General features: G+C 42.6%; 1 protein-coding gene and 1 pseudogene across 1 annotated transcript in view; one reads left to right on the forward strand and one right to left on the reverse strand.

Annotated features, from left to right (window-relative positions):
• Positions 1–26,991, forward strand: part of UNC5D (unc-5 netrin receptor D) — a 643,560-nt gene that overhangs the window by 410,860 nt on the left and 205,709 nt on the right. The window lies entirely within an intron of this gene.
• LOC133240173 (U6 spliceosomal RNA) lies at positions 6,068–6,165 on the reverse strand (annotated as a pseudogene).

A 26,991-nucleotide genomic window follows, 5' to 3' on the forward strand; every position in this document is an offset into this window, starting at 1 on the left:
CTTCAGAATGGCAGTAACTGGAAACTGCTCGGAAATTGATCAGTTACATAATGGTCACTGTGAAATATCATCAAAGGTACCTTCTCTGAGCCGGTTGTGTTCCACCTGCTCCACTGCAGCCTGGTTCCTGTCCTGCCCACCTCCTGTGGGGTCCTAGAGGTCATCACTAGAAGGAGTTGTGACTGGTCCAGTCAGAACCAGCTGATGTACCAGCTGGTCTTGTCCTGCAGTGGAATAGGAGGTCTCCTACTTATCACATTGAAAGAAACCTTGGGAGCAAGTCTTATTTTCACAAGACACCTCTGCCTTCTCTCTGTAAGATAGAACATACTTGGCAACTAACTCCATCTAGACGACCAGACAAGGTGCTTTGCATAAGAATAGAAAGAGTGCCCATGTGTGCCAGGCACTGTGTTAAGTAGTCTTTTCTATTTTTAATTTAATTTGCAGAAGTGTGCTATGAGATGCTAGAAAGCTCTTGATATTTTCATGTCCATCTTACAGGAACTTGTCCAAGGTTTCAGATCACAGAGTCAATCAAACTTAAAGCTTAGACTTTTCCTCTCTTTGCTAGTTGGTGTTTCTTTTTAGTGAGATGATAGGATTGGTTGGGACCCCTAGGCCAGTAATAACATATCTTCTTGTTCTGCCTGACAGTCTGCCCTGAGAAATAGTTTTTTTCATTGAAATCTCTTCCAGCTGATATGCTAATCCTAAAGTTGTTCTAATTGCTGTTTCTTTGTTTGAAATAGGTCATCTGGCGATAAAACTTATGAACACGGAGGGAATAGAGGCTCTGGGAGCAGGGCAGTCCTGGAGCCCCTATGCTCCCAAGGACCAGGAGCCTGGGTTGGATGCAGTCTTAGGAAACAGGAAGTACGGAATGTCTTCAGTTACAGAGAGGGTGCCTTGGAGGGAAATGAAAGGGGGCATATGAAGAGGAGAGAATACAAGTAGTCTCCACCCCTATTACAACTTTCCCCACATTTGGCCATGACCCCAAAAGATTTCATTGTCATAAAGGGCCCCGGTTATATCCTCATAAGTGCATAATGATGTCTGTATCACCGGGTTCTCTCTCCTGAGATATAGTCGTGGAGTCTGGAAATGGTAGAGAACTGAAAATTCTTAGTGTGGCATAATGAAGGGAAAGTAACAATTTTGGAGTGAAACTGCAGTCCGATCCGGACTAGCACCTCCTAACACTATGACCTATGGCAAATACTGGCCACCCTGAACCTCAGAGGCCTCATCTGAAAATAGGAACAACACTTTTCCTGTAGGATTGCTCCAGCCAGAGAAGAAGAAAACCCAAGAATATGCAAGGCATTTAGCACAGTTTCTAATACTAAATAAATAGTAGAGAGGATTGTGGCTTCAGTTCTTCCTTCTCATTTTCTTCTTTTCTAAAGCATCGTGAACTTTGCTTCTCAGAGGAACATGTAGGGTTTCATTACAGTTGAGGATGCAGATTGAAATTGAAAACCTTTGCGATTTTTAACACACTTTCAGCCCCATGAAGAAGGATGCTGCTAGGACCAGTCCGTCTCTCCCCAGGCAGCCCATGAGCTCTTCCTCCAAGCCTGTGCCTTTTTCTTGCCTTTCAAGTTCATCAGAGGATGAAGCACCAGAATGCTTCCTGTCTTCCTCTCTTGTTATCTACTGCATATAATCTTTTATGGGCTTCCCTTGTGGCTCAATGGTAAAGAATCTGCCTATGAATGCAGGAGATAAAGTTTCCATCCCTGGGTCAGGAAGACCCCTGGAGAAGGAAACAGCAGCACACTCCAATATTCTTGCCTGGGGAAACCCATAGACAGAGGAGCCTGGCAGGCTGCAGTCCATGGAGTCACAAAAGAGTTGGCCATGCCTTAGCATCTGAGCACACACAATCTAGTGCATGGAGGAAATAAATGGTTATTTTGGTTATTTACAGAAGCTGGTAACTATCTGTGGTTTTACCTTATCCCTTGGGGAGTCTTATGAATGGCATTCAGTTTAGTTCCGTCACTCAGTTGTGTCTGAATCTGTGTGACCCCATGGACTGCAGCACACGAGGCTTCCCTGTCCATCACAAACTCCCAGAGCTTACTCAAAATCATGTCCATTGAGTCGGTGATGCCATCCAACCATCACATCCTCTGTTGTCCCCTTCTCCTCCCGCCTTCAATCTTTCTTGGCATCAGGATCTTTTCAGTGAGTCAGTTCTTCACATCAGGTGGCCAAAGTATTGGAGTTTCAGCTTCAGCATCAGTCCTTTCAATGAATATTCAGGACTGATTTCCTTTACGATGGACTGGTTGGATCTCCTTGCAGTCCAGGGGACTCTCAAGAGTCTTCTCCAACACCACAGTTCAAAAGCAGCAATTCTTCAGCACTCAGCTTGCTTTATAGTCCAGCTCTCACATCCATACATGACTGCTGGAAAAACCATAGCCTTGACTAGATGGACCTTTGTTGGCAAAGTAATGTCTCTGCTTTTTAATAAGCTGTCTAGGTTAGTCATAGCTATTCTTCCAAGGAGCAAGCGTCTTTTAATTTCATGGCTGCAGTCACCATCTGCAGTGATTTTGGAGCCCCGCAAAATAAATTCTCTCATTGTTCCCATTGTTTCCCCATCTTTTTGCCAGTAAGTGATGGGACTGGATTCCATGATCTTCATTTTCTGAATGTTGAGTTTCAAGCCAACTTATTCACTCTCCTTTTTCACTTTCATTAAGTTTAATTCTTCACTTTTTGATAAGTGTGGTGTCATCCACGTATCTGTGTATCTGAGAAATATTGATATGTCTCCTGGCAATCTTGATTCCAGCTTGTGCCTTATCCAGCCCAGCATTTCACATGATGTACTCTGAATATAAGTTAAATAAACAGAATTACAGTATACGGCCTTGACATACTCCTTTCCCAATCTGGAACCAGTCTGTTGTTCCATGTCTGGTTCTAATTGTTGTTTCTTGACCTGGATACAGATTTCTAAGGAGGCAAGTCAGGTGGTCAGATAGTCCCCTCTCTTTTAAGAATTTTCCAGTTTGTTGCAATTCACACAGTCAAAGGCTTTGGCATAGTCAATAAAGCAGAAGTAGAAGTAGATGTCTGAAACTCTCTTGCTTTTTAATGATCCAACGGATGTTGGCAGTTTGATCTCTGGTTCCTCTGCCTTTTGTAAATCCAACTTGAGCATCCGGAATTTCATGGTTCATGTACTGCTGAAGCCTGGCTTGGAGAATTTTGAGCATTACTTTCCTAGTGTGTGAGACGAGTGCATTTGTGAGGTAGTTTGAGCATTCTTTGGCATTGCCTTTCTTTGGGATTGGAATGAAAACTGACCTTTTCCAGTCCTGTGGCCACTGCTGAGTTTTCCAAATTTGCTGGCATATTGAGTGCAGCACTTTAACAACATCATCTTTAGTGTTTGAAAGAGCTCAACTGGAATTCCATCACCTCCACTAGCTTTGTTCGTAGTGATGCTTTCTAAGGCCCACTTGACTTCACATTCCAGGATGTCTGGCTCTAGGTGAGTGATCACACCATTGTGGCTATCTGGGTCATGAAGATCTTTTTCATATAATTCTTCTGTGTATTGTTGCCACCTCTTCTTAATATCTTCTGCTTCTGTTAAGTCCATACCATTTCTGTCCTTTATTGCACCTGTCCTTACATGAAATGTTCCCCTGGTATCTCTGATTTTCTTGAAGAGATCTCTAGTCTTTCCCACTCTGTTGTTTTCCTCTATTTCTTTCCCCTGATCACTGAGGAAGGCTTTCTCATCTCTCCTTGCTATTCCTTGGAATTCTGCATTCAGATGGGTTTATCTTTGCTTTTCTTCTTTGCCCTTAGCTTCTCTTCTTTTCTCAGCTTTTTGTGAGGCCTCCTGAGGCAACCATTTTGCCTTTTTTCATTTCTTTTTCTTGGGGATGGTCTTGATCACTGCCTCCTGTACAATGTCACAAACCTCTGTCCATAGTTCTTCAGACACTCTATCAGATCTAATCCCTTGAATCTATTTGTCACTTCCACTGTATAATCAGAAGGGATTTGATTTACCCTTCTGAATAAACCATTGATAAACCACTGAATGGTCTAGTGGTTTTCCCTGCTTTCTTTAAGTCTGAATTTGGCAATAAAGAGTTCATGATCTGAACCACAGTCAGCTCCTTGTCTTGTTTTTGCTAACTGTATAGAGCTTCTCCATCTTTGACTGCAAAGAATATAATCAATCTGATTTCGGTATTGACCGTCTGCTGATGTCCATGTGTAGAGTCTTCTCTTGTGTTGTTGGAAGAGGGTATTTACTATGATCAGTGCATTCTCTTTGCAAAATTCTGTTAGCCTTTGCCCTGCTTCATTTTGTACTCCAAGGCCAAGTCAAATTTGTCTGTTACTCTATGTATCTCTTGATTTCCTACTTTTGCATCCCGGTCCCCTATAATGGAAAGGGACATCTTTTTTGGGTGTTAGTTCTCGAATGTCTTCATAGAACCATTCAACTTCAGCTTCTGCAGCACTACTGGTTGGGGATCTATGAAACCATGAGCCATGCCTTGTGGGGCCACCCAAGATGGACAGGTCATGGTGGAGAGTTCTGACAAAACATGGTCCACTGGAGAAGGAAATGGCAAACCACTTCAGTATTCTTGCCTTGAGAACCTCATGAACAGTATGAAAAGGTAAAAAGATAGAACACTGAAAGATAAACTTCCCAGGTTGGTAGGTGCCCAATATGCTACTGGAGAGCAGTGGAGGAAAAACTCCAGAAAGAATGAAGAGATGGAGCCAAATCAAAAACAGCACCCAGTTGTAGATGTGACTGGTGATGGTGGTAAAGTCCGATGCTGTAAAGAGCAACATTGCATAGGAACCTGGAATGTTAGGTCCATGAATCAAGTTAAATTGGAAGTGGTCAAACAGGAGATGGCAAGAGTGAACATTAACATTTCAGGAATCAGTGAACTAAAATGGACAGGAATGGGTGAATTTAACTCAGATGACCATTATATCTACTACTGCGGGTAAGAATCCCTTAGGAGAGATGGAGTAGCCCTCATAGTCAACAAAAGAGTCTGAAATGCAGAAATATTTCAAAAGAGTCTGAAATACTTGGATGCAATCTCAAAAATGACAGAATGATCTCTGTTCATTTCCAAGACAAACCATTCAGTATTACAGTAATCCAAGTCTGTGCCCCAACCTGTAATGAATGGCATTACTGTTACTAAAAACACTCGGGTATATAAACTTTTTTTTAATCACCCAAAGTCCATAGTTTACACTAGGGTTCATTCCTAGTGTTTTACATTCTGTGGGTTTGGACAAATTAATAATGACATGTATCCATCATTGGCCTTCCCTGGTGGTGCTAGTGGTAAAGAACCCACCTGACAATGCAAAAGACAAGAGACTCAGGTTGGATCCCTGTGTTGGGCAGATCCTCTGGAGGAGGGCATGTCAAGCCACTCCAGTATTCTTGCCGGGAGAATTCCCATGGACAGAGGATTCTGGCAGGCTGCAGTCCATAGGATCACAAAGAGCTGGGCAGGACTGAAGCGACTTAGCACTCATGCATGCATGTATTCACCATTTTCGTATCATACAGAGTCATTTCTCTGCCCTAAAAATCATGTGTGCTCTGTTCATCCCTCCCTTCCCAGAACGTCTGGAAACCTCTGATTTTTTTTTTTTTAACTGTCTACATGATTTTTCCTTTTCCAGAATGTCGTATAGTTGAAAACACACAGCATGTCGCCTTTGCAGATTGGTGCCTTTCACTTAGTAATATGTGTTTGAGCTTCCTCCGTGTCTTTTCATGACTTAATAGCTAATTTCTTTTGTAGCATTGGATAATATTCCATTGTTTGAATGTACCCGGTTTATTTATTCATTCACCAACTGAAGGACATCAAGGTTGCTTCCAAGATTTGGTAATTCTGAATGAAGCTGATATAAATATGCATGTTTGGGTTTTTGTGTGGCCGTAAATTTTTAGGTTATTTGAGTAAATATTAAGGAGTACTATTGCTGGATCGTGTGCTAAGAGTGTGTTTAGTTTTGTAGGAAGCTTCCAAACAAAAATATGTAATGCTTCATGAATTTTTGTTCATTGTTGCACAGGGCCATGCTAATCTTCTCTGAATCATTCCAATTTTAGTATGGGTGCATGCGTGCTAAGTCCCTTCAATTGTGCAACGCTATGGACTGTAGCCTGCCAGACTTCTCTGTCTATGGGGATTCTCCAGGCAAGAATCCTGAAGTGGGTTGTCATGCCCTCCTCCAGGGGATCTGCCTGACACAGGCATCGAACCTGCATCTCTTAGGTCTCTTGCATTGGCAAGTGAGTTCTTTACCACTAGTGCTACCTCCAAAGCAGGCATGGTGTATAAACTTGAAGGTACTCACCAGGCAGCAGGCATAGGTTTAAATGAAATAATTAGTTGTATGCTTTTCTGAAAATACCGAAATATGAACAGATGATAATTCAGCCTTTGCTAAATGCCATGAGCTCATCCCATTATGAGATGTATTAGAATGCATTTGTCACTACACTTGCTTTTAACCTCGACCTTGGGCCAGTTCTAACTAAAGATGGCCACTTTTTAGTGTTTGACACCGTTGTTTAGCTAAAACCAATTTGCTCTTTTCAAAACAATTCGTTATCCCACACTGCACTTTTTTATACTCCCCAATTAAATGCAAAATCTATCTTTCATAAAAGTTAGAAATTATGTCCAATGAAAATCCGACATTTTAATGGTTTTCCACAGATTAAAATTGTAGAGTTCTCAATAAACCCTGATTTACTGATGTTGGTTGTAAAATGGTTATTGCTGTTAATAAAGCCTGTAAATCTTAACAGGTTATATTTGCCTTGGACAATAAAACTTGCCATAAAGGCTTAGTGTCTAAGGCTAATTCTGCACACATCAAGGTAAACAACCTCCTCAAAATAATTCAATGTCTGAGAATTAAAAGCCCAAAGGCAAGCAACTAACAGATTGTAGCCTTGAGCCACTGCATGCTGGGCAATCTTATTGTTTTTATGTCACGGAGGAATCAAGATGGTGCTAGAATTAGAAAGGTCTAGGTCAAGGGGCCATGTCTTGGCTATTAGCGCAAATAGTGCTGCTATGAATATAGGGACGCTTGTACGTTTTTGCATTATAGTTTTCTCCAGATATATTGGAGTGAGTGAGATTGCTGGGTCGTATGGCACCTCTATTTAGCTTTGGCGAACCTCCATGCTGCTTTACATAGTGAATGGATTACATATGCACAATGGACTACTACTCAGCCATAAAAAAGAGGGAAATAATGCCACTGGCAGTAACTTGGATGGACCTAGAGATGATCATACTAAGTGAAGATGTGATTTCACTTATATGTGGAATCTAAAATATGACACAAATGAATTTTATCTACAAAACAGAAACAGACTCAGACAGAGAGAACAGACCTGTGGTTGCTGTGGGGGAGGGAAGGATTGGGAGTTTGGGGATTATCGATGCAAACTATTACATTTAGAATGGATAAACAACTTCTGCATAGTACAGGAAACTATATTCAGTGTCCTGTGATCAACTATAATGGAAAAGAATACGAATAAAGAATACGTGTGTGTGTAACTGAATCACTTTGCTATAAAGCAGAAATCAATTATACTTCCAATTAAAAATAAATAGAAAAAAAGGTCAAGGGCCTTAGTCAATGACGTGTAGCTTGGAGAAGGTCCCCTTCTCTCTGTTGACTCATCACTAGGTTGGCATGCTTGTGTTACAAGGTGAGGTCCCAGGAACAGAATGAAAGAATGCACTTTTTGTCTTATAAAGTATGTCAGAGTCACATCTGTGTTCGAAAACAAATTACTGGTGAGGGTTGGGGCAGGAGGGTGGATTTAGGGAAATGTTAGTTACTCAGTCATGTCCAACTCTTTGTGACCCCATGGACTGTAGCCCACCAGGCTCCTCTGTCCATGGAATTCTCTAGGTAAAAATACTGGAGTGGGTTGCCATCTCCTTCTCCAGGATGAGTTATGGAAAGGAGATCATTTTTTTCCTTCCAGATGCCCAGGCGGAAGTCAAAGGTTTTTAAAGAAGCTCTGTTAATCTTGGTAGACTTGGTGAACATTTGTCCTACTTTATGTTCAGGGAATTTCTTTTAAAGTCTCACCTCCCTAAGGTGAAAGCTGAAAAGCTTATTTTCTAGTCTTTGTAGCTAGGCCCACTCGTCAGGTGTGCTCACCCAAGGTGGGGTGGAGAGTTGAGCAGTGTGACGAAGTACTGGTATGGACATCCGTCTCTGGATAGGATGGCGGCGGAGGTGCTACCAGCAGAACTGGCGAGTCTTACGGTTGGGAGCCGTGTCAATGTCATGGGTTTAGAACTGCGAGGACACTACCAAGTGACTCTCCGTTTCCCTATGATGTGGTTGCTCATTGTTCCATTTGGCTGCCCGTTATGTATCTTTGACTTTACTGGAGACTCTAGGCAATTCTGTGTGTGTGTGTGTGTGTGTAGTCTAGGCAATTCTGTGTGTGTGTGTGTGTGTGTGTGTGTGTAAGTTGCTTCAGTTGTGTCTGACTCTTTGGGACCCTATGGACTGTAGCCTGCCAGGCTCCTCTGTCCGTGGGGATTCTCCAGGCAAGAATACTGCAGTGGGTTGCCATGCCCTCCTCCAGGTATATCTGTGGCACAATTGTAAGCACGTTTGGCTTTTAACCTAAAGGTTGGTGGTTCGAGCCCACCCAGGGACGTTTCCTAACCTTTTGGGCTTTCCTTGTGGCTCAGCTGGTAAAGAATCTGCCTGCAATGTGGGAGACCTGGGTTTGATCCCTGGGTTGGGAAGATGCCCTGGAGAAGGGAAAGGCTACCGGCTCCAATTTTCTGGCCTGGAGAATTCCATGGACTATATATAGTCCACGGGGTCACAAAGAGTCAGACACGACTGAGCGACTTTCACTTCACTTCCTTTCTTCCAGGGGATCTGCCCAACCCAGGGATTGAAACTGCATCTCTTACATCTCTTGCATTGGCAGGCAGATTCTTTAAAACAAGCACCAGCTGGGAAGCCCCGGAAGAACTTTATTAGAGATATAACCTTTAATAAAGTCCTTTGCTACCTAAACAAGTCAGAGCAGAGTTGGTTGCTTGCAATGAAGAATTGTGTGTGACTCTGTGTGTGCCCTGTCTTACAGCTTCAAGGATGCCTTTGATGAGTACCTGAAAGTGTCCCTTAGAACCAAGCAAGTCACTATGAGCTAAAGGCTCTTTGAGGGCTGTTGATCTCTTTTTCTTTATCTGTAAAATAAGAAAGGGGGCTGGAAACTCCTAAGGCCCCTTTTGTATCTCTGATTATTCCTGTTGTATAAATAATAGAATCAGCATACTATCAGATTTGTTTTAATAACTCTGTTAGACTGGTGCAGTTTTTAAGTCAGAAGCCCATTTCCCTTCTCCCCTGTGAGGATATTCTTAATGAAAGGTTCATTTATTTCAAATTTGTTCATTGCCATAAAACCCAGGAGAGAATCTTATGACATTGAACTGTTTCATACAAGAATCACTAGACTATTGTGTTTAACCTCAATCAAACAGACTAGGAAATGAGGATTTTATTTAAAAAAAAGATTCTTAATAATCTGCTGGAGGAACATTGAGATGCCCAAGTTCTGAAGCGGTGGACCTTAGGTATAAATAATTAATTTGGTGCAACCAAAGCAGAGAGAGAATGTCTAATAGTCCAGATAAACTTTGCTTTGAGGAGACTGACAATGAAGACCTTTGCAGAAAGCGACATTTGATTAGAATGTATAATATTGTAATAGAAACCTAATGGACTTTTAGAAAAGGGAATGTTGAATTGGTTAAATACTAGTAATTAAGTGCCAGTAAATTACTTCTCTAAAAACATTCCTGTAAAAAGAAATTTGCTATCGTAAGAGAGATGGGAAAATGAGGTTAATATAAGTTATTTAAAAAGTGAATATCTGCAGCCCGAATACCCTCATCATTAATACAGGTCCTTAAGTCAATCTTATTAATGGACTGACTTTTACCACATCCTTATCTGAGAAATTCTGGTTCCTCACTGAGGAAGAAAAGAAGCCATCTAAAGCTCCTGATTTGTATTTATTTTCTTTTTTTTTTTTTTCTTGTTCTGTATTCCTGGAGGGGGTGAAATATGGAGGATAGAATTACATTTTTCAAAGCCAAGGGTAGAGACACATGATGAAGTGACAAAGGCAGTGTCTTGACTCTTTTCCTTTTTTTTCCTGCATTCTTCTATGTCAGCCCTACACGCTCAACTTCCTTTCTCTCTTACTACTTTCTGGCTGTATTATTTACAGCCCCATCTCTATGTTCCCCCATTTTTCTTTGTCTGGAAGGTCCATGACATCCCCCATCTATCTGTCCTTCACACAGTCTGGGAGAAGCTCTTTTAACCTAGCCCAGTCGGACTTCCTCCTTGGCCATCCCAGGGTACACTGACTTTGCTTTTTTAGAAACATCTACTTTAATCAGTGTGGCCTGGTCAAGTTAAGGGCCACAGTTTCTCCTTTCCTCTAAACACTTTTAATTGTTTAATATTTATTGGCATATTGTTGATTCACAATGTTGTGTTAGTTTCAGGTATATAGCCAGGTGAATCAGTTATACACATATCCACTTTTTTAGGTTCTTTTCCAACACAGGTCACTGCATGGTGTTGAGTAGAGTTCCCTGTACTACACAGCAGGTTCTTATTAGTTGTCTGTTTTATGTATAGTAGTATGTATGTTTATAGCATAACACTATGAACATTTTTATTGTTTCTCTTTCTTGCCCTACTTCTTGTATTAACTTCTTATGACCTTATGTCATATTTCCTTGAGCTAACTCCCTTCAGGATAGGAAATGCAAATGATGCTTTTCAGGATCCTTTTATACCCTTCCCCTCCCACCCCATCCTCCCCATCCCTTTCACTCCCACCCTCCCACTCCCCTCACTCCTACCTTAGCAGATAACACTTGGCTTCTGGGAATAGTCTGGAAGCCTCTGTGACTTAGTGGATGAATATCCACGCGACTGCTTTTTGGTATGCGTATGTGCGTGCTAAGTCGCTTCAGTCATGTCAGACTCTTTGCCACCCAACAGGCCCACCAGGCTTCTCTATGGGATTTCCCAGGCAAGAATACTGGAGTCGGTTGCCATGCCCTCCTCTAGGGATCTTCCCAACCCAAGGATTGAACCTGCATCTCCTAAGGCTCCTGCATTGCAGGTAGATTCTTTACAGCTGAGCCACTGGGGAAGCCTGCTCTTTGATATACATAATAATACACTCTTAAATTCAAATGATCACTTTCAAATTTACAAAGATTTTTCACATATATTGACTCATTTGATCCTTAAAGCTGCTGTCTGTGGGAAGGCAAATACAAGAATATCTCTGTTTTATGGAATCGTTGATTCTGTGGATAATTTCATGGAGAAACTACTCTATCGCCAACTTTCATTGTATATGCACTCATTGCCAGATACTCATCACTGAATCCTTCCAGCAGCTTTCTGGGATAGGTGACAGTTACATGCCAGTGTTATAAATAAAGAAACCGAGGCACAGACTGATTAAGCAGCTTACTGAGTGATTAAGCCACTCATTGAATCTGGAAAGCCTGGATTCTGAGGCTGTTCTCTTAAAACTCAACCTGATGAAGCTTCTTTATATGTTGGATGTTGTATGCTGAGCATGAGCCGAGTAAGATAAGAAGGCTGTCGTTTTCTCACCTACCATCTTATTTCATGCGTGTGCTACTAAAAGTATGAATGCAAGATTGTGAACCTGTCTGTGTGTGTGCACACATGCCAGCCTTCTGCTTTTTCTTTTCCTCCATTTCTGGTTTGTTTTTTTTTAATTTATTTCATTGAAGTATAGTTGATTTACAACGTTGATTACTTTCTGCTGTACAGCATGGTGGTTTCATGTACATACATATATGTGTACTGTAGATATATTCTTTTTCATATTCTTTTCCATTATGGTTTATCACAGGATATTGAAGGATATCCCTGTGCTATACAATAGGACCTTGAGGCTTATTCATCCTAAACATAATAGTTTTGCCCCTGCTGCTCTCAAACCCCCGCTTTGTCCCTCCCTCACCGCCTTCCTCTTGGCAGCCGCGAGTCTGTTCTTCATGTCTGTGAGTCTGTTTCACAGATAAGTTCATTTGGGTCATGTTTTAGATTACACGTCTAAGTGACATCATGTGGTTTCCTCCATTTCTTTACTCTTGGCTCTGATTCCATGGCTGAGTCTTACTGTTCCCCGACTGCAGTGAAACTCCATCATTCAGTGGCCTTGAAATCTGCCCTGTTTTCAGGTTCCAGGGGTGCGCTGGCAGGGTTGCTCAGTGCCAGTATCCACTCTGAATAAACTTTGATTGGGTGGAGAAGCAGTTGACATCCTCCTCCCTCTCTTCCCCTCTTTCTTTTTTCCCCCTGGTGGATTGCATCCTTTATCCTTTCAGAATTTTCAGAGTCTGCTTAAGGTTTCTCAAATTGGGAGAAGAAGCAAATGGATCAAGAGGGAAGGCAGTATGGAGGCAAACAGGAAAAGGTCAGCAGTTAATCAATCGATAGTGAACTCTGAAAGGAAAGCATGTACACAAAGGAAATGCGTGATTTCTGAGTTAACGGAATGAAGGTGTGGAGCGATTTCTCTGTCCTTCGCCTTCTTATGCAGTTGAGCAGCCATAAACAGTCTTTATATCTTGAATTATGCAGAAGTAAAAGCAGTTTGGGAGGCTTCCCCATAAAGAGCTGCGGTTCTGTAATTCAGCAGTAATGCTCCACGGGCATGAATCAAGAGCTCAGTCCCCATCCTGCTGAGACAGCATGGATTTTAATGCTTCTCTGAAGCACACCACACGCCATCCTGACTCACTTAGCCAATGTAGGCTGCCTTTGTTTTTAAGGCAGAACTTTTTCAAACGTCAAACAGAAACCACCAACCACAGCCATCACAGCTTCTCCTGGAACTCTTTTGCCATGATTCCCAAATCCTAATTGTCATCTGGTCTCTTGGAGAAGAGACCCAAGAGGTCTCTTTCTTTAGAGAAATGCCACCATCTCGAATACCTTTTGTTTGTTTTTTGCATTATTTTTTTATTGGAATAAAATGGCTTTACAATGTTGTGTTAGTTTCTTGCCATGCAGCACAGTCAGTTATATGTATACACATACCCTCTCATTTTTAGATTTCCTTCCCAGTTGAGTCACCACAGAACATCAGGTAGAGTTCCCTGTGTTATACAGTCTGTTCTCATTTGTTCCTGCTGTTTAGTCACTAAGATGTGACCAGCTCTTTTGTGACCCCATGGACGGTAGCCCACCAGGCTCTGTCCCTGGAATTCTCCAGGCAAGAATACTGAAGTGGTTCGCCTTTCCCGTCTCCAGGGGATATTCCCAACCCAGGGATCAAACTTGGATCTCCTGCATTGGCAGGCAGATTCTTTACCATTGAGCCATCAGGGACTCTCCTGTTCTCATTAGTTATTTGTTTTATACTTGTGTGTTAGTTGCTTAGTCATGTCCAACTCTTTGCGACCCCATGGAATGTAGCCCGCCAGGCTCCTCCGTCCATGGGATTCTCCAGGCAAGAATACTCGAGTGGGTTGCCATGCCCTTCTCTGAGGCTTTATACATACTGATATATATATATCAGTCCCAATCTCCCACTCATCCCACCCCTCCACATGATTTTTGTTTTTAGTTAACTTTGGCGACTAAAAAAGTACACAAGTGCCTGTGTGGTTTTTCACATACTACTAGTCAGATAGAACCTGCCCGTTTCTCCTTCATGGGGTACTTACAGACCCACAGAATAAGCACCTGCCCCCAGGTACTATCGAGATACGCCCAGCTGATCTTACAGCAGTTTCACTTCAGATCCACAATCTGCGTCCGCTGCAAGAATCCTCGATGGCCTCTTTCATCGCCCTGTGTAGCTCTCACGCTTCTCCACTCTGCTAAACGTTAAGGAGCCGTGATCTTCCCACAGAGCCGTCTTAGGATCAGCACAGTCAGTACACTGAGTGCGAGAGCGACTTCATGAAACTCCCTGAGCCTCGGCTGATGCAAGTCATGGTGGCTTCCGCACCACAGATGACAGGCCTGCCACCCCAGCTTAGCACAGCTCACATCTGCACGTAACTCCGATTCACTTGGCCTTGTCAGTTAAGCCTCCAAGAAAAAAAACATCCAGCATTCAGAGCCGAGCAGCTCATCATCCCCTGCTGCGGTGAATTTTGATTTAAATGTAACCGAGTCTCTCTTGGCTCTGGCTTAACTGAATTGGAACTGTTCTTTTAATTGTTGATTCAGTCTTGCCTTACAGATCTGGCTGTCAGTCCTCCCATCAGAGTCTCTTTCTTGATGTGCTTATTCATCATGCACGAGGATGCTCATCCTCCGTGGACACCAGCACCAGCCTTTGCTAGTCAGACGAGATGGTTTAAATGTTGACTTCTGTGTGCAGGAAGTGTCACATGGGTGGTTCAAGAGCCAGCTCCATAGTAGCATTTGGAGATCACCTTTGCAGCGACAGCATCCCCTTTATTATAAGGGCTTCCCTAGTGACTCAGATGGTAAAGAATCTGCCTGCAATGCAGGAGACCCAGGTTTGATCCCTGGGTGGAGATGCCCTGGAGAAGGGAATGGCTTCCCAGGTGGCACTAGTGGTAAAGACCCGCCTGCCAATGCAGGAGACATAAGAGATGTGGGTTCTGTCCCTGGATTGGCAAGATCCCCAGGAGGAAGACATGGCAACCCACTCTAGTATTCTTGCCTGGAGAATTCCAGGGACAGGGGATCCTGGTGGGCTATAGTCCTTGGGGTCACAAAGAGTCGGACATGACTGAGCAATTAACACTTTCCCTGTGGGAGGTAGCTGTGGCATGTCATGGCAAGGGAACGAAAGAGCAGATCTGTCTAGTACCACGCCAGTTTGACAGGAGCAGTCACTGGTACATCAGTTCTAGATGAGCCTATCAGTTTGATCTTTCCTTGTCATCTATGTTATGCTTGAAATATTAATTACCTTAGTTACAATATCTTTGTATGTTTAGAAGGAGTAAAGTATTATGTGGTAATGAACATCCTACATATACTTGGGAAAATGTCTCCTTGATAGGCAGAGAAGTCACATTCTCATTTTTAATTATTCAAATATGATAATAGGTGATAGGAGTTGGTACTGTAGAGGGGTGATGGTAATGACTGATCAAGAGAAAAGATAACAGAGCTCATGGGAAGAAGAGCCCTCAAGGGAAATGGAAGCTGACAAGTGTTAGATGATATGTATATGTCATTTCACTCAAGGCCATGATCCTTCAAGATGTAAAATCCCCAAGAACGACCATGGCTCTTAGTTACCATATACTGAGGACCACGGGCCAGGCCCTCTGCTAGGCACTTGCCATCTGTCATCCTGTTTCATTCTCACAGCCGAGTTAGGTACTGTTGTTATTTTCATTTTTCAGATGTCAAAATTGAAGCTGACGTTAAGTAGCTTTCCTGAAATTTCTCTGACAGTGAGGGGCTGAGTTCTCTTTGATTTCAAAGCCCAGATCTTGAGACAGCCCTATAGTTCTTGTTTTTTTTTTGTTTTTTTTTTTTTTTTTACCACGCGTCGTGTGCTTGGTAAGTGAGAGAGTAGTGACTCCAGCAGGGGTGTATCCCATTCCAATATTGCATCCTTTCTGTTCCATCAGAGGAGCCTCCAGTGAGTGCTGGGTCAGCTCGGTTGTACTTGACATCAGAGTATGATTTAAAGACAACTTATGGGCAGTCTCTTGTTTGGTCTAATAAGCGTTCACCTCTTACTAGTTCAGTAGATGGCTTCTTTGCCTCAAGGAATGAGACCTGGTCTATATTCCTAACAAGCCCAACCATCCATCAAATGAAAGGAATATATAAATAACTATCTCAAGCAGAGTGTGCGGCCTATTATAACATAACAGTGATAAAATAGAAGGGACATGACTATTTCTGTTGGCCAGAGTGGCCAGCTAAGACTATGTCAGGTATAATTCCCATAGAGGTTTTGCAGGATGAATAAGAGGTCACCATGTTGGAAAGTTACACAGAGTACTCAGGGTGTAGGATCAGCTTAGTTAAAGGCAGGCACATGTCAAACAGCAGGGTTGGCCAGGAAGTACAGTGAGTTTTGTTTGAGAAAGCCTAAAGTACATAGGGGAGCCTCAATGGAGTGGAGACTCATAGAAAGCCTGGTTGGCCATCTGAAAAATGTTGACTTTTTTTCTAAGTTTTTTAAAAAAGTCTATTGAAGTATAGTTGATTTACAATATTGGATTTGTTTCAGACCTACAGCAAAATGATTTTGGTCATGCATATTTATGTATATGTCTATATTTTCCCCATCCTTTTGCATTATACTTTATTACAAGATACTGAGTATCGTTCCCTGAGTTATACAGTAAATCCTTGTTGTTTAGAGAAATTTTGACTCTTGCTCACTGGTGACAGGGAGCCAGTGAAGGATTTGAATCAGAAGTAAGATGCTAGATTTACATGTCTATTTTTTTCAATGCCCTGCTATATTTGGTTCAAGGATCCAATAATTAGACAACAGGGACGCACATAGGAAGTCGTGAATGTATGTGTCTCTGTGTCATTGATTTGTTAATAAATAACTTCAGACTTGCAGAAACGTCCCAAAAGTAAGACCCAGAAATCCACAGAGGAGCCTACTTTCAATAATGCCCTGCCAAGTGCTGGGAGCACCATGCCTCCACTGTCTGGGCAAGAGCAGGCCTGTCTTTCCAAGCCCTCTTGGCATTTCTGCTGCAGGGGTTGCTTGGAGCCGGTGGGAGGAAGTGTTCAGGATGTAGACATCTGTGGTCACCAGCCTTGATGCTGCGGCCTTTGGAGCATGATGGCCTTGACTCGCTCCATTCACTCTGCCGAGCTCACCTCTTGGGCACCCTTCTCCCCTCTGCTCAGAACAAGAGTAGCAGCAGAAGAGAGGGGTCAGGCAGCCTCAGCTCCTTCTGTGCCCTGCACCACCAGCCCTTCACCTCTGCATTCAGTGAGGACTTCCCGAACGACGTGACAGCACCTTTGAAGGTCTCCTTTGCCTCCTTTATACCTTGCTCCTCACTTCCTTGAAACGACCTGAGGTCCTGCTGTTTCCCAGAGGCTCTGAGTCTATTAGAAGCAGGCATGAAGCTCGGGATTGTCAGGCTCCCCTAGTTGTGAGAGTGCTTCACGAAAGCCTGGGTTCTGGGCTGACAAAGGACAGTGGAGTGTTGTCATTATTGTTTCCGCAAGGCTGGAGCTTTTCATCCAGACAGCGTAGGTATCCTCTCAAAGGCTCTTGGGTACCGCGGCTCTGGAGAGAGCTTTTGTTTTCTTCCGCTCACCTCTGCGACCAACTCATCGTGTGAAGTGAGCCTCTCCTTGCACCCTCCCCCGACCATTTTCTCAGTTACCCTTGGGATCTGCTTTTACCCTGTATGCACTTGTTCCATGAGCCTCAGTCAGGTAAGCTCCCTGATGCTATTCCAGCTTCCCTGATCTCCTGCGTTCAAAGTGCTATGGCTATTACTCCTTTCATTTGCTTGCTTTCAAGTCTGAAATTTCGCTCACATTCACTTCTGTACCTACCCAGTCATGCTCTTATTATGAGCTTTTCATCCTTGAGTTTTCCAGTTTCTCTTGCCTTCCTGGCTTCCAGTAGCAAGTGAAAGCTAATCCCATGCCCTTTTGTGATACTTGGGTGGTCATTACTTAGGTTCCAAGCAGCACGAGACAGAGCTGGGATTCTCAGCCTCAACACAGTGGACATCTGGGGCTGGAGCCGCCTTTGCTGTGATGGTCTGTCCTGCTCCGTATTGGATGTTTATAGCAAACTATCAGATGCCATTAGCACCTCACACCTCATTTTGTGACATCCAAAAATGTCTCCAGACATTGCCAAATTTGCCGGGTTGAGATTCCCTGATCAGCATGTTGGTTCTAGTTTCAGTTCAGTTTAGTCGCTCAGTTGTATCCGACTCCTTGTGACCCCATGGACTACAGCATGCCAGGCTTCCCTGTCTGTCACCAACTCCCGAATTTACTCAAACCTCATGTCCATCGAGTTAGTGATGTCATCCAACCATCTCATCCTCTGCCGTCCCCTTCTCCTCCCGCCTTCAATCTTTCCTGGCATCAGGGTCTTTTCCAGTGAGTCAGTTCTTCACATCAGGTGGCCAGAGTATTAGAGTTTCAGCTTCAGCATCAGTCCTTCCAAAGAATATTCAGGACTGATTTCCTTTAGGATGGACTGGTTGGATCTCCTTGCATCTCACTAAGATGCTACTCGCAGTGTCTAAGAGAGTGGCTGCCCCAAATTGGGTGCTCAAAATTTTTTTCTGACTTGAGCCCAGCATCAACAGATAGTTGTTAACATATGCCCACTGACCTGGGATCATACAGTAGGTAGAGGAAACCATGGTGTATTCATGTCTTTATAGCCAGCCCTAAGCTGAGTACCTAAGAAGAGATAAGAAAGCCTTCTTCAGTGATCAATGCAAAGAAATAGAGGAAAACAACAGAATGGGAAAGACTAGAGATCTCTTCAAGAAAATTAGAGATACAAAGGGAATATTTCATATAAGGACAAGTGCAATAAAGGACATAAATGGTATGGACCTAACAGAAGCAGAAGATATTAAGAAGAGGTGGCAAGAATACACAGAAGAACTGTACAAAAAAGATCTTCATGACCAAGATAATCATGATGGTGTGATCACTCACCTAGAGCCAGACATCCTGGAATGTGAAGCCAAGTGGGCCTTAGAAAGCATCACTACGAACAAAGCTAGTGGAGGTGATGGAATTCCAGTTGAGCTCTTTCAAATCCTGAAAGATGATGCTCTGAAAGTGCTGCACTCAATATGCCAGAAAATTTGGGAAACTCAGCAGTGGCCACAGGACTGGAAAAGGTCAGTTTTCATTCCAATCCCAAAGAAAGGTAATGCCAAAGAATTCTCAAACTACTGCACAATTGCACTCATCTCGCACGCTATTAAAGTAATGCTCAAAATTCTCCAAGCCAGGCTTCAGCAATACGTGAACCATGAACTTCCAGATGTTCAACCTGGTTTTAGAAAAGGCAGGGGAACCAGAGATCAAATTGCCAACATCCACTGGATCATTGAAAAGGCAAGATAGTTCCAGAAAAACATCTATTTCTGCTTTATTGACTATGCCAAAGCCTTTGACTGTGTGGATCACAATCAACTGTGGAAAATTCTTCAAGAGAAGGGAATACCAGACCACCTACCAGCCTCTTGAGAAACCTATATGCAGGTCGGGAAGCAACAGTTAGAACTGGACATGGAACAACACACTGGTTCCAAATAGGAAAAGGAATACGTCAAGGCTGTATATTGTCACCCTGCTTATTTAACTTATATGCAGAGTACATCATGAGAATCGCTGGGCTGGAAGAAGCACAAGCTGGAATCAAGAATGCCAGGAGAAATATCAGTAACTTCAGATATGCAGATGACACCACCCTTATGGCAGAAAGTGAAGAGGAACTCAAAAGCCTCTTGATGAAAGTGAAAGAGGAGAGTGAAAAAGTTGGCTTAAAACTCAACATTCAGAAAACGAAGATCATAGCATCTGGTCCCATCACTTCATGAGAAATAGATGGGGAAACAGTGGAAACAGTGTCAGACTTTATTTTTTGGGGCTCCAAAATCACTGCAGATGGTGATTGCAGCCATGAAATTAAAAGACGCTTACTCCTTGGGAGGAAAATTATGACCAACCTAGATAGCATATTCAAAAGCAGAGACATTACTTTGCCAACAAAGGTCCATCTAGTCAAGGCTGTGGTTTTTCCAGTGGTCATGTATGGATGTGAGAGTTGGACTGTGAAGAAGGCTTAGTGCCAAAGAATTGATGCTTTTGAACTGTGGTGTTGGAGAAGACTCTTGAGAGTTCCTTGGACTGCAAGGAGATCCAACTAGTCCATTCTAAAGGAGATCAGTCCTGGGTGTTCATTGGAAGGAATGATGCTAAAGCTGAAACTCCAGTACTTTGGCCACCTCATGTGAAGAGTTGACTCATTGGAAAAGACTCTGATGCTGGGAGGGATTGGGGGCAGGAGGAGAAAGGGACAACAGAGGATGAGATGGCTGGATGGCATCACCAACTCAATGGACATGAGTTTGAGTGAACTCTGGGAGTTGGTGATGGACAGGGAGGCCTGGCATGCTGTGATTCATGGGTCGCAAAAAGTCAGACATGACTGAGCAACTGAACCGAACTGAAGCTGAGTACCTGGCATAGACTAGACACTCATAAGACGTATGTTGAAGCAGTGTTTAAAGGAAAAGAGGAAGCAGAAAGTTCCAACAAAAATGACTGTTAGGTTCTGCAGATTCATCAGGGAGTTCTGTGTGTTGGGTGGGTGTGCCCTGAACTGTGAAGGATGTGATGAAGCTATGTAAGAGGAGCTGGATAAAGAGGAAACCAGTGGGAGCAGCATGGTGAGTCAGGCAGCCAAAAGTTCTGTTCTCCAAAGAGATCGTCCTTATCTATACTCTGTTATTGTCTCAATAGCCCAAGTTACTCCACATGGAAAAATAAAAGCCACATTGCACAGGCCTTGAACCTATGGATCAAAAATGCGTGTCGTGGATTAATTACATGTGGCCACGACCCTGCTGGGGAAATCACCTCCAGGTAGGATGGTGGTACAATGTATTCCTGAAGGTTGCCTCATTCTCTGCTAGGGCAAATCCAAGATGGACATACGTATCCCATAGCTTCACCGGACATGACTGTAGAGGAAATGTGACATGTTAAATGCGGGAGGGAGACCTGGGTTTCAGACCCCCTTCTCAGCCTCATAATTAGGAAAGCTAAAATCCATTGTTTTGTTTTAATGACATCATTCCCTTTTCTACTTGAAAGGCAAGGGGCTAGGGAAAAGCAATCTTTGGGGGACCCTTAAAATCCAAGGGAGGCATTATTTACTAAATTACTATATTTAAAAGCATAGATCTCGGAATAAATCATAAGTCAGATAAGAGTTCAGTCCAAGCATATCCTTTTATTAGCTGTGTGATCTTGGGCTAATTCTGTGAGCTTTCTAAACTTACTGGTTTTCATGGCAAAATGGGATAGTATGACCTCATAGGGATGCTGTGAAGTCTCATTCACCTGAGATCATATCATTATGACATTTACCTGGGTTCCTGGCACTTAGCACAATAAGTGGTTATTACTAGTGGTAGTTGTGTTTAGACGAGAAACTCCATTCACATTTTACTGCTTTATTTTACTATTTCTCCATAGTGTGTGACTGGGAACCAGATCCGCCTCTGTGGTGTTCTCACATTGTGAATACGCTGTTGACGTGAAGCCGTGTTGAAGTTTGCCTCCACTCGTCTCTTTTCCTAAATTATGTGATCCCATGTCATCCCCATCCCAATTAACCTGTTCTCATCATAGTCCCTACTAGGCTAATGCATATTTTCCATACGGCTGTGATCTCCCTCAGTTTTCAGGATGCAGAGACAGTGGGAATCATGTGTTCTCAGTGGCACATTCATTTATTTTTCAAAGCAAAACAATGAAGCATGTGAGCAACTTGATTTTGTCATGGGAAGCGCTCTGTACCAGTCAAGGTGGGAGATCAGGATCAATATGACAAATGGACCTGAGCTCCAAGTGGTAGAATCAGCAAGGAGGATAAATTATCATCTCCCTCCTGCCTCTCGGATGGTAATTCCTTCTCACTGTCTCATCTGTGATGGCCAATGTGTGTTTGCCACAGCGGCTGTCAGACCAATCACAAACCACACCTGGGAAGCATTTGGTCAATACATCCAGTGTTTCAAGTTCGGAGTCATTTTACGTTTGTTTGTTCCCCTTATTATTTTCTCTGGCTGAGTAAAATCTCTATTACTTGGGACTCAGGAACAGAGAATGGACTGTGAACACCCGAGGTGTACATTTTATTTTATTTTTATTCTTTTTTGTGATGACTTCATTATTCCCTTATGCCTGAGTTTTTCCCAAAATTGTCCCCCCCGCAACCTTTTTCTTTCTTCAGCATCTTCTTCTTTGGCTTGCCCATTTATAGAGTCCAGCTGCATGGAAGTGACCTGATGCCAGGGCTTGGGCTTCGTTCTTCAGAACAGCAAAGGACTCCCAGACTTCTGGATTTCATAGACAATATTAATCCCCTTCCCTCTCTGTGAGAGAATGAGCTGAGTGTTGGTGGCTTTTTATTTTTTTCCAGGAAAGGATGTTAAGACATAAGAACCGTTTTCTTTTTTTCTTTTTTGGCTGCACTGCACACATGTGGGATCTTAGTTCCTTGACCAGGGATCAGACCCCCACCCCCTACTTTGGAAGAGTGGAGTCTTAACCACTGGACCACTAGGAAAGGCCCAAGAGCTGTTTTCTGTAACTATTATTTCATTTAGAAAAAGGAATTTCACAGCAACATACAATCACAGAATTATACATTTAATTTTTTTTCACTGAAATATTTACAGTATTGTGTTAATTTCTGCTGCTGCTGCTGCTGCTAAGTCGCTTCAGTCGTGTCCAACTCTGTGCGACCCCATGGACCGCAGCCTACCAGGCTCCTCCGTCCATGGGATTTTCCAGGCAAGAGTGCTGGAGTGGGGTGCCATTGCCTTCTCCAGTGTTAATTTCTAGTATACAGCAAAGCGATTCAGATACACACACACACACACACACACACACACACACACACACATGTTCTTTTCCATTATGGCTTATTATAGGGTATTGAATATAGTGTTCTATGCTATACAATAGGTCCTTGTTTTTTATTTTATATTAATTAGTAGTAGCATGTATCTGTTAATCTCAAATACCTAATTTATCCCTTTCCCACCCCCTTTCCCCTTTGGTAACCTTAAATTGTTTTTTCTGTGTCTGTGGATCTATTTGTGTTTTGTATATAAGTTCATCTGTGTCGTATTTTTTAGATGTCACATGTAAGCAATATTATATGGTGGTGTAGTCGCTCAGTCCTGTCCATCTCTTTGGGACCCATGGACTGTAGCCCTCCAGGCCCCTCCTCCCACGGGATTTTTCCAGGCAAGAATACTGGAGTGGGTTGCCATTTCCTTCTCCAGGGAATCTTGCCAACCCAGGGGTTGAACCCAGGTCTCCTGCACTGCGGGCAGATTCTTCACTGGCTGAGCCACCAGGGAAGCCAATGTCATTTTAGTTTGTCTTTGCCTGATGTCACTTAGTATGATCCTCTCTGTGTCCTTCCATGTTGCTGCAAATGGCATTATTTCATTCAAAATTATACATTTTAAATAGACATAGCTTTACAAACCAATGTTTTTAAATTAATTAATTTATTTTAACTGAAGGCTAATTACTTTACAATATTGTGGTGGTTTTTGCCATACATTGACATGAATCCACCACAGGTGTACATGTGTCCCCCATCCTGAACCCCCCTCCCACCTCCCTCCCCGTCCCATCCCTCAGGGTCATCCCAGTACCCTGGCCCTGAGCACCCTGTCTCATGCATTGAACCTGGACTGGCTATCTGTTTCACGTATGGTCATATACATGTTTCAGTGCTATTCTCTCAAATCATCCCACCCTTGCCTTCTCCCCACAGAGTCCAAAAGTCTGTTCTTTATCTCTGTGTTTCTTTTGCTGTCTCGCATATAGGGTCATTGTTACCATCTTTCTAAATTCCATATATATGCGTTAATATACTGTATTGATGTTTTTCTTTCTGACTTACTTCACTCTGTATAATAGGCTCCCGTTTCATACACCTCATTACAAACCAATTTTTATTGTTTTCATCTGTCCTCTGTAAGACTAAAAGTCAAATAGCCCTTGCGTTTTGTGAATAAGTGGTGCATGGCACCTGTCACCTTCCTGCAGGCAGCAATGGTAGATTAGAATTAAGAATACTGCTCAAGGCTAGCTATAATGGAAGGAGCAATTAAAAATCTCTTTAGTTCTTTAATCAATTCCTCTGCATTATTCTTATTTCAGGAATGCCTTTCTTCACATTGTGTCCGTGTTTTTGCTGTGAAATCAGTACTGCCTGGAAGAGAAATGAGCTTACATTTCCACTAGAAGATACAGTAGTGATCATAGCATCCGAGTCTGTGTAGATATTTACTAGAACATGAAGAAAGAGCCACACCCCGTTTCCCACAGGTTCTCCATGAACAAACGTGATGGGCCTTGAAAATTGATGTCATAGATCATCCTCCGCAAGGTGCATGACCCATGATGATGGTTTTAGTTTTGTGTTTGATTTGCACCTTCATGCACAAAAGGCCTGAGCTCTGGAATCAACAGCTGGGAGTTCAGACCCTGCTTCTATCAATCACTGGCTGTATGATCTTATACAACTTCTTCCTCCTAAACTCTTTTTCTCACTTGTAAAAATAAGTGTTGTCGATGCCCACCTCTGGAAAGTCCTGTGATATAAATGAAAGGATGGAGTTAACAATGATAGGTACACTGCTTGGCACATAACCTTTGGGGATATAAAGGCACTTCCTTATTCTTTTTTCATTGCAACACCCTTTTAAAGGGAATACCTAAACAGGGCATTTCAATACCATTCTCTGCTAGCTCAGATGGTATAGAGTCAGCCTGCAATGCAGGAAACCCAGGTTCGATCCCTGGGTCAGGAAGATCCCCTGGAGAAGGAAATGGCAAGCCACTCTAGTATTCTTGCCTAGAGAATTCCATGGACAGAGGGCCTGGCAGGCTGCAATCATGGGGTTACAAAGAGTCAGACACAATTGAGCAACTAAAACCATTCTGTCACTCTTAATTAATTGCTGTGATTCTTCCTTCTTTTCCAGCAGCCAGCTGTTTTGAGTCATGTTCTATATATGTATTTGCCTACATACTCCTCCTTGTTATTCTTTAAAATAGGGCCCTTTTCAATTACAGGAATGTTAATTATTATTTTTCACCCTTAATTATTGTAATCTGCTACAGACTTACTTTGAGTGTGAGTGTGTGTGTGTGTGTGTGTGTGTGTGTGTGTGTGTGTTGCAGTCTCTCCTAGCCTTTTATCTGTTTGGAACAACAACGTTTCATTTCCAGCCCTGACAGGGCATTCTGCAGTGATGGGCTATACAGCTGCTTTCCTGAGAAGCATTAACTTCCCTTGATTTTTGAGTGTTCTTCAGAGGTCGGTACAGTATTATAAAACATCTTTAAAACTCTATCACTTGGAAAAAAAAATGTTAGAAATGTGCCTTACAGGTTCTCTTTTATCAAATGTTTAACATAGGGTCTGGCACTTTGATGGGCTCCCTTCGATGTTCTCATGGATATCTACATAAACCCTGATGGTTTATTTACTACTGTAGCTTTTAATGGAAATATAAAATAATTTATCTTCTGGGCAGTACCGAGTTTCATTGCAAACCCATCCACCAAATGTGAAGTTCACATAAAACGCCAAGTTGTACGTATTGCCCTAGCTGGGACTCGCTGCCTATTGTTGATGGGCTGGTGTATTTACCGTTCTTGTACACATACTGTAAAATGGAACGTGGCAGGATTGCTGTATTGTAATAAAACAGCATGGTGCTTGAGGAAGGAGAAAAAGGGGCTGGTGAATTACAGCCATCATTGTGCCTTGTTTCCCATTATTGAAAATGGAGTATGATTATTAAATGGGTGCGGTGTGCATTTTACACACTTAGTGATACATCTTGCTTTTTATGTGTGCCTGGAACATCAATATTTGCTTTACTTTTAGGGAACATTAGTTACAAATACAATAAGTGTGTTTCATTTTTCACTGAAGACATATTGGCTTCAGTTCTCAAGGCAGAGTGTGCAATCTCTGTCCCAACAATTATTGATCTAGAAACTCTGTTGAAAGTAAGCAAGACTGGTTTTTGTAATAAGCAAGCACGGGCGTTGCTGCTGCTCACTGAGACACATGAAAGTGGAGTGAGTAGCAATAAATAAGAGTTTAATTAAATTGCTCCTTGGCAGATAGTGGGACTATTTCTCAGTTTTGGTTTAGAACCTGTGGGGTCTCTTTTTCCTTGTGATGTATATCTGGTCTTCTCATTGGTGCTGATGGGAACTGTGAACTGACCCTGTGTCCCATTGTGTCTGCCAAATACCACATGGATTTTTCTCCCTTGGGCTACATACCCGTGGTGGATTCATGTCAATGCATGCCAAAACCACTACAAGGCTGTAAAGTAGTCAACCTCCAATTAAAATAAATAAATTTATGTTAAAAATAAATAATGTAAACAAAGAATTAAAAGTCTCCATGTAGAAGAAAGTGTCAAGGTACTCTCAGAGTATCTTATAAATGCTAAAATAATCATAATTTCTTAGAAGCCCATAAAAGATCCACATGTGCTTTGTGTAGGACTTCGTTTCAGATTGTAATTACAACTGAAAGATTAAAGAATACCCTCCCCTTAGAATTTAATTCTCTGATGAGCTATATGCATAGACGGGACTCTGGTGCTTGGTAAACCATGGAAACCATGCTCCTAAGCTAGAAATGAATGAACAAGATTAATTACATTCTGTACGGTATTGCGTTGATAGCAGGGCACACGTAGCCTTCAGCTCATTTGGATTCAAAGCTGTATGAAAGGTATGAGTGCTTGAAAATGATTAAAGTCGAGCTAGCATGGTACAGTTTCCACTTGCTGTGTTGCCGTTACTTTCCCTGGAGCACAGGCTGGGAATATGTATCATGCAGGCATTCTCAGTGCCCCTCACAAAAGAGACGCTTCGTTATTTCTCTGTACGAGTTCAAACATACTCTGGATAACACGATCAGGCAAACCTACATGTCCATGTAAGGACCAAATCTACTTATGAAACTGCCTTGCTGGTTTGTAATTGCTTGTGTTTTCTCCCAGACATCGAATTTGTTGGTCCTGGAGATTAATTCGTTTAGTAGAGCTCTAGACTGGC

The sequence above is a fragment of the Bos javanicus genome, chromosome 27 (assembly GCF_032452875.1).
Source record: "Bos javanicus breed banteng chromosome 27, ARS-OSU_banteng_1.0, whole genome shotgun sequence".
NCBI lineage: Eukaryota > Metazoa > Chordata > Mammalia > Artiodactyla > Bovidae > Bos > Bos javanicus.